The 10,933-nt window shown below is 32.3% G+C and overlaps 1 protein-coding gene across 1 annotated transcript in view; it reads left to right on the forward strand.

The window, feature by feature from the left end:
• Positions 1-10,933, forward strand: part of LOC143048715 (titin-like) — a 226,161-nt gene that overhangs the window by 103,756 nt on the left and 111,472 nt on the right. The window lies entirely within an intron of this gene.

The raw sequence follows: 10,933 nt of genomic DNA on the forward strand, positions 1-10,933 counted from the left end.
TTAAAGACTTTCACGTGTACCGAGCTGACTAAAACTATCATAATCTTTGCAAAATTCACGTATACGATACATATGTAGCTATGAAGCACTTACAAAAGGTACACAACATATATCAAAATAACATTCAATCAATAAGCCGTCAAGGTTGTATATCTGAAACTACCTATAATAGTCCAGTCGATTTGTGCAGAGTTTAAGCAACATTGCTCAAAATGTGGTAAAAGCATGAAGTTTGGCATAATTTTAGTAAAGGTCATGTAAACCATTTTGAGATATGGACACACTTAGTTAAAATCGGGAAAGGCGGCCAATTTTAAAATGGTGGACGTTTGAGTTCGAAAAAATACTCTGGCCGTTGTTAGTCTTGTATTATTTTGACGTTTAGTTTCTTGTGTACAATTTGGAGTTTAGTATGGCGTTCATTATCACTGAACTAGTATATATATATGTTTAGGGGCCATCTGAAGGACGCCTCCGGGTGCGGGAATTTCTCGCTGCTTTGAAGACCTTTTGGTGACCTTCTGATGTTGTCTGCTCTATGGTCGGGTTGTTGTCTCTTTGACACATTCCCTATTTCCATTCTCAATTTTATTATAAAATTCATAAAAATTATATCAATGAAGATAGTGACATGAAACCTGGTAACATGAGTGAAAATGCTTACACAAATTGCCTTGTTGAACAAAATGTTACATACTAGTATATAGAATGTCGGCCAACTTGACAAATCTTGAAATTCAAAGTTAAGCCAAAATAGGTAGAACTAGAAATTCATAATTAAGGAAAATACATCATTTGGTTGATACTGTTAATTTGAAAACCTCTCTGGCAGACATATTGAGTATCATATCATACAAGTAATGTCATAAGAATGACATCTGTTGAAATGTTCTCAATTGACTTTAACAATATCACACAATAATGAGTTATACATGATCTGTCAAACCATAAAATAGCGATATAGTTCTAGTATGTCAATTCACATTGTCCTCAAAATTTACATAGAGTAGTACAACTTATTGCTGTCTCGAAATATTTGCATGGTCTTTTGCAACCATTTTAACTTTTAAGTTCACATTTTATCAATTTAACATAGTACTTATACTCTTGCTACATGGATGCCCCGAGGGGTTGTCATATAGTCCAGTCGTTTAAACAAATTATGAACAAAAAATTGCTCTACCAATTTTTTGAACACATGGTATATTCATTACAAATGAAAAATACTATCGTTTAAGGACTTCCGGTATTGAAGTACTGGAAGCCATCTTGAATGGTGACCATTTTTATAACAAGAATTTCTCACATATCATATTGGCTATGATTATTCATTTGTTATTTGCATTCATTCTTAACTTTTAAAAGTATTTATAACTAGTTTAGCAAAACCATTATTATACATATGTATGACTGTTGCTATTTAAATTGGATAATAATCAAGTGGTCAAACAAGGCAAACACATTTTTACAAAAAAGAGGTATACAAATGATGTATATGATTGATGTCCACCAGTACTTCAATATATAAAGTCATCGGATGATGGTCTTTGTCATTAGTGATACATATACCAAAGATTATCAGATTATGAGTTATCTCATGTCACATTGTCTTATATTTATAAAAATACTAAAAGGATCTCAACCCTCCATAGAAACTATTATAAAAAAAGACAAATAGCAGTATATAAAACCTTTATAGAAAACTAGAGATTCAGGTTCATGAACCCTACACGAACCTGGATAGTCTCAAGTATCCAAGTAAGGTAGCCAGCTTAACATGGTTCATTCATAGAAAACATAAGTTATAAATGTTTTGATTTGAAAGCATTATGCTTTGAGGATTGCAATGCATATTTTTAATATATTGATCTCATTGTTTGTCAGAGTTTTGTGTATTTTATAATAGACAAAAGGAAGATACAAATGTATATTCAAACTCATAACTCAATGACTGACGATAAACGCAATAGGCAAAATTGAAAAAAAGCCAAATGACAAACAACAGTATACAAAACACAACACAAAAAAATAAAGAATGAGCTATACTAACCCCACGTGTGTTATCGATGGTGTCCCAGGAGGGTAAATGATACTTACTCCACTTTGAACGCTTTTCGGGTTACTTAATATATGCAAATTTTGACCAGTCTTAACAAACGAAGGCCTCACGTAATAGCTGAATGATAATTGATTGCTTTTAAATCCCTAAACTTATTCATTAATCATTAATCATGAAAATCGTTACACAATAAAATTTGACCGAATGTCAAATTTTAGCTTTTCAGATATTTTAACCCAAATTACTATAAAAGGGTACTAAATGTATATGGAAAAAAAGTATTGCAACACCTTGATTTTTTAAAATTTGAAAAATCAGCCTCTTTTTTTGGATAAAATATATTAAAATATTTGTATAATATTATTGAAACATTATGATAACATTAATTGGCATTGAAACGAACAAATAAATTAAAAAAAAAAATGATTTATATAACCACAATTTTAATAACAAAATGAAGTGTTTTTTGTACAAAAAAATGCATTTTACAACTTTTACTGTAGTCGAACTTTACAATGTCAGACATTTCAAAATTAATCTTCAGATGACTGTTCACATCATGGTTGATCGTTATACGCCAAAGAATTAGTACTTTGTGCGCAGCCTCCATTCAAACGGATAACCGCATCTAAACGTCTTCTGATTCCTGCCAAAAATCTACTAATTTGTTGATAAGGTAGCAGCAACCATTTCTGATGAAGGGCATTGTTTATTTCATGATGTGTTTGAACTAGGGTGTCCTTTCGCGCACGTTCCGCCCAATAGTGTCCCATATATGCTCGATATGGTTCAAATCCGGGCTACGATCCGTCCAAGGAAGATGAACCGAATTCCATTGGAACAATGGATCTTCCTCCACGATGCTAAGTTTCAACTTTAGCGAGCTCTGCACTACATTGGATACGGAAAAATGTGTGTCTGTTCGTAAGCAAAGGTCTCCGAAATGGTCTTATCGCACGATAACCAGTAGCGATGAGTCGATCTCGAACAGTTCTTGTAAAAAGGCTCCTGTATGCCCACCACTCTCTTTTTAGGATTGTATTGTATGCAATGGGTTTCCTTCTGACCAACCTTCATTATGCTTGATTTTCCCTAGCAAATGGTATAGGGGGTCTTCTTTATCTTGGAAGGTCTTTAACATCGTTTAGTGCCTTATTTTTATTCTCAATACGACTTAAAGTGGAATGGTGATGACCAAAAATACGTGCAGTTGTTTCAGCGACATCCCTGCTTCTCTCATGCTGATAATCTGCCATCTTGCTGTAGTTTAGAGTTGTCGAGGACCCATTACAAGGTGTCAATCACATAACTTTAAAAACTTGGTTATCTAAAGTGTTGAAAACAATGAGGATGAAAACATCTGTTTTGCTGTTTACGGGTACAGTAGCTGCATGTGCAGATAAAAACTTATCGAGTCGATATTTATCGATTAAACTCAGACGATACTTAAATAATGTTTAATTAGTTCTATTTTACCAAATTATAGCACAAAAAAATAAAAAGTGTTTTTTTAATTTCAATTTCAATTTGATGTTGCAATACTTTTTACCATGTGTGTAGTTGTGGAAATACAGATTTGATGAGTTACATTTGTTTTGTTAATATTACCAAATAACTAGAAATATTTCAGAGCAGTTCACGATAGATTATGTTGACTGTTCTTTAAACAGGTAGGAGCTTATCTGAACTAAATTCAAAATATTTTCCAAGCATAAATAGAAATCCAAAGTATTTAGTGTTAAAATGTCCTAAGCATACTGTGAAAAACTTGGTTGTGTACAACGCAAAAAAGAAATAATTATCGACAGGATGGCACTAAGTTTGTTTTTGTGATGATATAAATACACATTTGGTATGTATTAAGCTCTCCAAATCAAAGTATGTAAGTTCCGATAAGATATTTAACAATACCAATATTTCAAACAACTTCGGGTTTCATTTAGCTTATTTTCGTATAAAAATATTTCCTTTTCTAAAATAATGTAGTATTTTATTTTAGTAGTGGAGTACATCCATTTTTGAAGGAAATTGAAGCAGAATCTTTTGTGAATATTTCAACAACAGCTTTGTAAGTTGGTATTCGAGAGGAAAAATGGAATTGAGAATATCGAAAATGAAATAAACAGGAAACAACTAAATGTCGGTTTTACATATCTATTGACATAATCATTCCCTAGCACCTTCCAAATTCATATAGATTGGGAAAGGTTGATTTATATACGATTTATCTATTTGATAATATTTCTAACTTTGTACTTCATTCATATATATATATATACGAGTCTAAATTGAAAACTACTTTCAAACCTATGATTGCGTTGGATAAAAACCGCAATTTTTATACGTGTGCATGTAAAACAAATTTCGTTGTAGAAGGGTCTAAAAACAGCACAAACAACATTTTCTAAAGGACAAAAAAAGTGAAAAAGTATATTTAAACAAAACGCATTTGACTAACAGGTCGAACAACTGATGTTCTTTAACCCTGCTGATATATATATATATATAAAGAAGATGTGGTGTTGTTGCCAATGAGACATCTATTCACAAAAACTATCCGACATAGAAATTAACAACTACAATGTATAGGTAAATATATGCCTTCATTATTTAGCAAAGCCCATATCACATAGTCAGCAATAAAAGCCCCAAAATGACAAATGTTAAACGGTAAAATGTATCGGTATTTTGTACATCCGACATTCATGTACTTACTTTTTTTTTTCTTTAAATGTGCCGTACCAAATCGGGAATATGGCAATTGTTATCAAAAAGTTCGTTTCTATGTTTGTTGGCGTTTGTTTTAGTGTTCCTCTTACTGGTATACAACTGTTGATTTTATCTATTACAATCGTCTGGACCCGTATGTAACTGCCTATTTTATATTTAATTGAATGTTCTTGCCTTGAGCCAATATGAATCACAACATATTTTCCAACCTCCCATTATTTTGTATTTTGTTTAATCAAAATTATGAAGGACATTCTTAACAAATTATTATACGTACAGCTAACATACAGTTGGATGCAGTACTCACCTGTATAACGTACAGTGTTGATATCCCTCACGTAAAGCTCTGAGTCCTTGCCCGGCTTTGACTATCTTCTTATGTCATTTTGATTAATGAGCTCTTCATACTTTGAATAGGCTTTGGATTTTCAAATATGTTTTCCTTGATCATCACTTAAGTGGAATTTATTGTCGAAATGCGCATCTGCTGCAGATAAAGTGATACCAGAGAGACTGCTTTCGAAGCTAACTTCATGTGAACTTCGTTGGTGATAGACCAGACCTATGTCTATTCTTTTTTGTCTGCCTAATTGTTGTGTATCTAAACCAGTTTTTAATGAGACCATCTGCATAACCGAACGATAGTATAAATTGTGAACTTTAACTCTGGCCGCATCACTCAAATTTTGTAAAAAGTGTCATGTTGTCTAAAATTTTAACAACATTGCTGTTATATTTTAAATATAAAATGCTTAAAGATTACTACAACATAAACATGAAAGATTTTGTTTACCTCTTTTTTTATTGTTCATGTTAACATTTGTTATTTTGCAGACAATTAGTAACACCTTTATCAGGAAATATTGACACAGTTATACAGAGGAATGCCTTCATAAATGTCCACTTTAGTCAATTGTAAGTATGTTATTTTACCATGCTATTTAAACTGACATAAACGAAATCTGCTTCAACAGAGAAGTAAGGATGAAGGTGAGAGGTTGACACTACATAAGCTGTGCGGTCATCATATCGAATACCAAAGTGGTATGATACCTTTTGACGGTGTAGCTACTCATTGACGACACGGGTCTTTGTCTTTGATTTTTATATAACATTATAATCGTCTGATCAGTAAATTTAACAATTGTGTCATTTTCCTGACAGACATTTTGACTGGGTGTGAATTCATAGCTATGTACATGTACAATTACCATGTGAACCCACCCGGTTTCGCTCACATTGACGTTCATGAGATTTCCTGTTTCATTAGCTACCTTGATTGGAATCTTCCTAATAGGATAACAAGAGTTTAAACTACTATTACATTTATTGATAGTTTCCTTTTAGAAAAATTAATGAGTGCTCAATATGATATTTTTCGATAAACCTTTCTATTAATGACGTTGGGCATTCCGCAACTAATTGACTTGGACAATTCAAGTATAAAGTTGATTTATCAAAGAGACAATACAGGGGAAAGTTTACCTTATACATACATTATGTTTAATTTTAGATCGTCCGGAGTCACGAGAATAATTAAATGCCTTTGTTAAACTTTGTTAACAGGTAGTGAAGTCTCCGTTGACTAATATACATACCTTAAAATAGAATGTAATCATTAAAGGCAATTATGAATAAAAGACACGAGAAACAATAAAATGGTTCCAAACTTAGGTCTTACAAAAGGTATGTTAAAGAATACACAAAAACTTTCACACTACCAACATCTTTTTTCGGAACAGTAAATATTTACAACACGTAAATGTCCTTGATATTGAACAAGTTGAAACCACTACCATTATAAAAGCAGGAATATATATTGCGTTACTAAATCTATTTTTACAAAATGATGTACATATTTACACATAAGACTCAATTAACGACCTACATGATTAATTCAATGTTTTGCACTAATAAGGGTTCTTTTAAACCAATCTGTTAGTTGATAACAGTTGATTTCTGTCATTTTAAAATGGTCGTTCATTTTTCGAATTTATAGTGGAGTTATGTATTTGTTTCCTGTGAAGGGCAAAATTATTTTTGTCAGTTGTTATCACACAAGCATATTCATTTTATGAATCCTACCGCCCGTGTCCCCCCTTCTTCTGCGAAATAATAGCTACCCGTGTGCTCTCTGAAAAAACTAATGACGTCTGCAAAATAATCCATATCGATGTTAAATAAATAATTTGGTGCGACAATGTTATGTAGGCATCATAGGTAGATGTTTAACCTTTGATTGGAAGAGTTGAAAAGTGGGACAAGTTTGACTGAGCCATTGTAGGGAATAGGAAACTGACCAACGAATTTATGATGGCGACTGGAGAACTGAAAAAGTATTATTGTATTCTCTCTTCCTGAAAAAGTTCTTAACATTTTGTCATAGATCAAATATGTCAGCTGGTGCCTATGCCTGAGGCCTATGCTCAGCAGACGGTAATATTCAATTACATTGTGTTGTATATACCGACTGCGTGATAGTAAAAATAAATTAACACTGCATAGCATCTTGTCTATAATCTTTTGTAAATGTACATTTCCAGACTTTTTAGTAAGGTGTGGGATTGTTTTCCCTTTAAAGAGAAAATCTGTCAGAAATATTAAATTTGATCATCTACATTGTTCACCACATGTAAAATATTGAAGGAGGGGCAGTAGAATAAGATCAAATGAGTTTTACTAGAATATCTAAAAGAATAAATTTGAAAATATATGTGAAGCTGTAGATAATATTGCACTATGAGGTTTCATTTATATTTTGCATCAGATAATATGTAAACAGCTTATTTATTTTTCGTCGTTTAAAATTCAGAATCCTAGGTCAAAATTTTACGATGAAAGAAAACCGATTGATTACAGTTTCAGTAGGCATGTAAGTACAACGCATTCAATGTAATCACAAAAGGAGTTATATTAAAAAAGACATGTGTGTTTACTACAAATCATTGGTTGTGTTTGTAAATTAACAAAGTACAATCACCTGTAGGTCACAAAATCAGGTCATTGAGGTAGTGTGCACATCGAAGGAGCCTGTAAAAGCCTACCATTATGTTTATCAGCTGATTCCTATAACGTTTTACACGTACTGTTTACACCAATGTGTAGATGGTCTTGTGTCTCTTGATATTGATATTGTTATATTTATAAATATACTGTTTACACAATTTTGATTTTTTTTAAATACTAAGGATTTTCTACCTCAGGCATAGATTACCGTAGCTGTATTTGGAAACACTTTTAGGAATTTTGAATCTCTATGCTCTTCGTACTTTATTTGACTTTTTTTTAAATATTTTTTGGATTCTAGCGTCACTGATGAGTCTTTTGTAGACGAAACGCGCGTCTGGCGTATATATAAAATTTAGTCCTGGTATCTATGATGAGTTTATTTGCATATAAAACATTTTCCGAAACAATCAGATGTGAAACATTAAAATCCTATTTTTTAATAACTTTGATGCGTCTGCGGTGCTTTCGGAAATACAATTTTTCATGAAAGCTGACACTTTAAAATACGAAATCATATATAATATGCAGACACGAGAATTCACTTGAACAAAGTTGACAGAGATGTAATGAAGCATTTGATTATCCAATTTTAGATATTTCGCTAGCACTTATATACAGTGTGATTGTGACTTGATGTGGTTAGCTTACTTACGCTATGATCAGCAGGTTAAAGTTGACAATTATACTAAATGTGCACACAGCAACAAAAACGTATTTGAGTTGATTCCTGACGACTTTAATTGCATTGGTATGTACGATCAGAGCGTTAACATCTATGCACTGCAAATTTTGTTTTAAGAAACCTGATATTGAATAGATATTGAGTAAATGATTAAAGGTAACATTAGTTCAAGACTATTTAAATCGCATAAATCGATTGAGAAGACAAATTCAAAAACTGTGGGAATAGCCAAAACTTTAAAAAGAAAGATACGAGTGCGTCGATAGGGAAATATCCTGCCAAACATGCATCACCCGAGAAATATAATATAATTGAAAACCAAAGATTTTTCTGCTTTAGGCCACAAAATTTTAATTTCTTGTTCTTAGTTTTTTTTACTAAAACAATTGGGGCAAGCGAGCGTTTGAAATTTTAATAAAACAAATAATTTATTTGCAAACTTTTCAGGCGAAGCTTGAAAAAATATAGGCAAGCATATATATTTTTTTCAAAGCATAGACTAACAGGTTTTGAAAATATTGATCAAAACAAGATGGCATAAAACTTGACTAACCACTTGTACTTTGACATTTCTTTAATTTATGTAGTGTTTTTATCCTGTTCACCAAGAAATAATTAAACAAATATTTCAACTGCTTTAAATGATCTCCATTGAATTTTTAGATGTCTTTCTTCCTTCACAGTACATTATTTATAACTAGCAACACGGCGGCTGTCTTGAAAGAAGCAGAAACTGCTCATCTTTCCAGAACACCTGTGTTCACATCCAATTTTTTTGGGGTTCGAGCTGTTCATTGATATGTGTATATTTCAGTTTTTGTGTTATATGTTGATTGTCTGTGTCCCTTTAGTATTGATGTTCTCATTTAATTTCTTTATTATTCTGGCACTTTGTATATGAATAAAATGTGGTATCAGTGCCAATGAGACAATTGGAACATTATTTCAATGTAACAACTAAGCCTTTTATAAGGGGTACATTGCAAGTGATATAAAGTAGTTTGTTTTAGTAAAAACCGTTTATAGTACAAAAAGGCACATATTTATTTGAAGAACTTTTCCTTAAAAACTATACATCTGCTTATATCTCGTATTAAATGATCAAATCATGTTCAAGAATTTTCCTAGACTTTGTTAAATATGCATCATTTTTATTATTAAAAATAAGTGGACCCCCTTTTCTTCGGGCCTTTAAAAGAGTGGTTCCAATTATGATGAATTGTCACCCTTTTAATTTTTCTTTTCTACAACAGTACAATGACCCTTGTCTGAAGGAGAGACCATCATTTGAAGGATTATTTATTTGGAGGGTTGTTCACATTTAGTCCAAATAATGATGACGTCATGCAAGGCTCTGATTCTTCTTCAGAAATTCTGCGTACTTTATTCTAACAGCGACAGTCAGCATGCTTTTTACAGGGGAATGGTAGTAAGAAAGAAGAAAACCTATGTTAATATGCTAAAATCGCTTGTTTACAAAAAAAAAACGGTTCGGGAATTAGACATGATAGCTATTCCGGATGGCGAAAGCGGGAATATTCCAAAAAAATACTCCGTTTAGACCAAAATGCGTGCGGGAGGGTCCTTCGAAAAAGGGTATAAATTGGGTTATAAAGGGGAGTAGTACAAACATTTATCTTATTTAATCCACTGAACTGTTCTTATTATTACTTAGTCATTGTTATTTGAGTATTTGAATAATTTATTTATTTATGTATCTATCAATCTGTTTTAGACAATGTATCAACTGTACAGAGTTGCAATGCATCTCAATTCGTCGATCTTCCATGTGTATTTAACTTCTTAACAACAAATCTAATACGTTGGATACACTCACGTAATGGCAAGTTCATACGGGAACTGAATAAAGACTTTGTTGATGAAAACACGAATACCCTTCATTTTCCATTTTGTAATCAGGACGATTCTGGAGAATACACTTGTACGCTGTCAACAGACTATTCTCTGCTGCCAAATATTAACAGATCTGTACATCTGTTAGTCAATGGTACGTTAACATAGATATGTACCCAAAATGTTTTTAAATGGTGTTTGTTCCTTAATCTTTTCTTTGTCAATATAACTATACATCTTTGTAACTTTCCAAATGAGGTACACACACAGCAATGCTAGTATATACCGTTAAACAAGGGAATAAATGGTGAATCCGCTAAAAGTTTACAAGTAACTATTTGATCAATGAACTGGCGTGTAAAAAACGTAATGAACATTAGATATAAGGCAAGGCTTTTTTTCTGAAGAAGTTGAACCAGTAATGACCGGTAACAAATCACCCACAGTCGCAACTATACTAAACAAGATCTGATCAATCTAAGAGGTCTCAACATTTTTCTTTGCTATACTTTCATGCATTTCACAGTTGTTCAGTGTAGAAAAAAACTGCCGCTGGACGTTAGATAAAGGCAATAGTTCAACACCGCTGTTCAATAGTA

The sequence above is a fragment of the Mytilus galloprovincialis genome, chromosome 10 (assembly GCF_965363235.1).
Source record: "Mytilus galloprovincialis chromosome 10, xbMytGall1.hap1.1, whole genome shotgun sequence".
NCBI classification, from domain to species: Eukaryota; Metazoa; Mollusca; class Bivalvia; order Mytilida; family Mytilidae; genus Mytilus; species Mytilus galloprovincialis.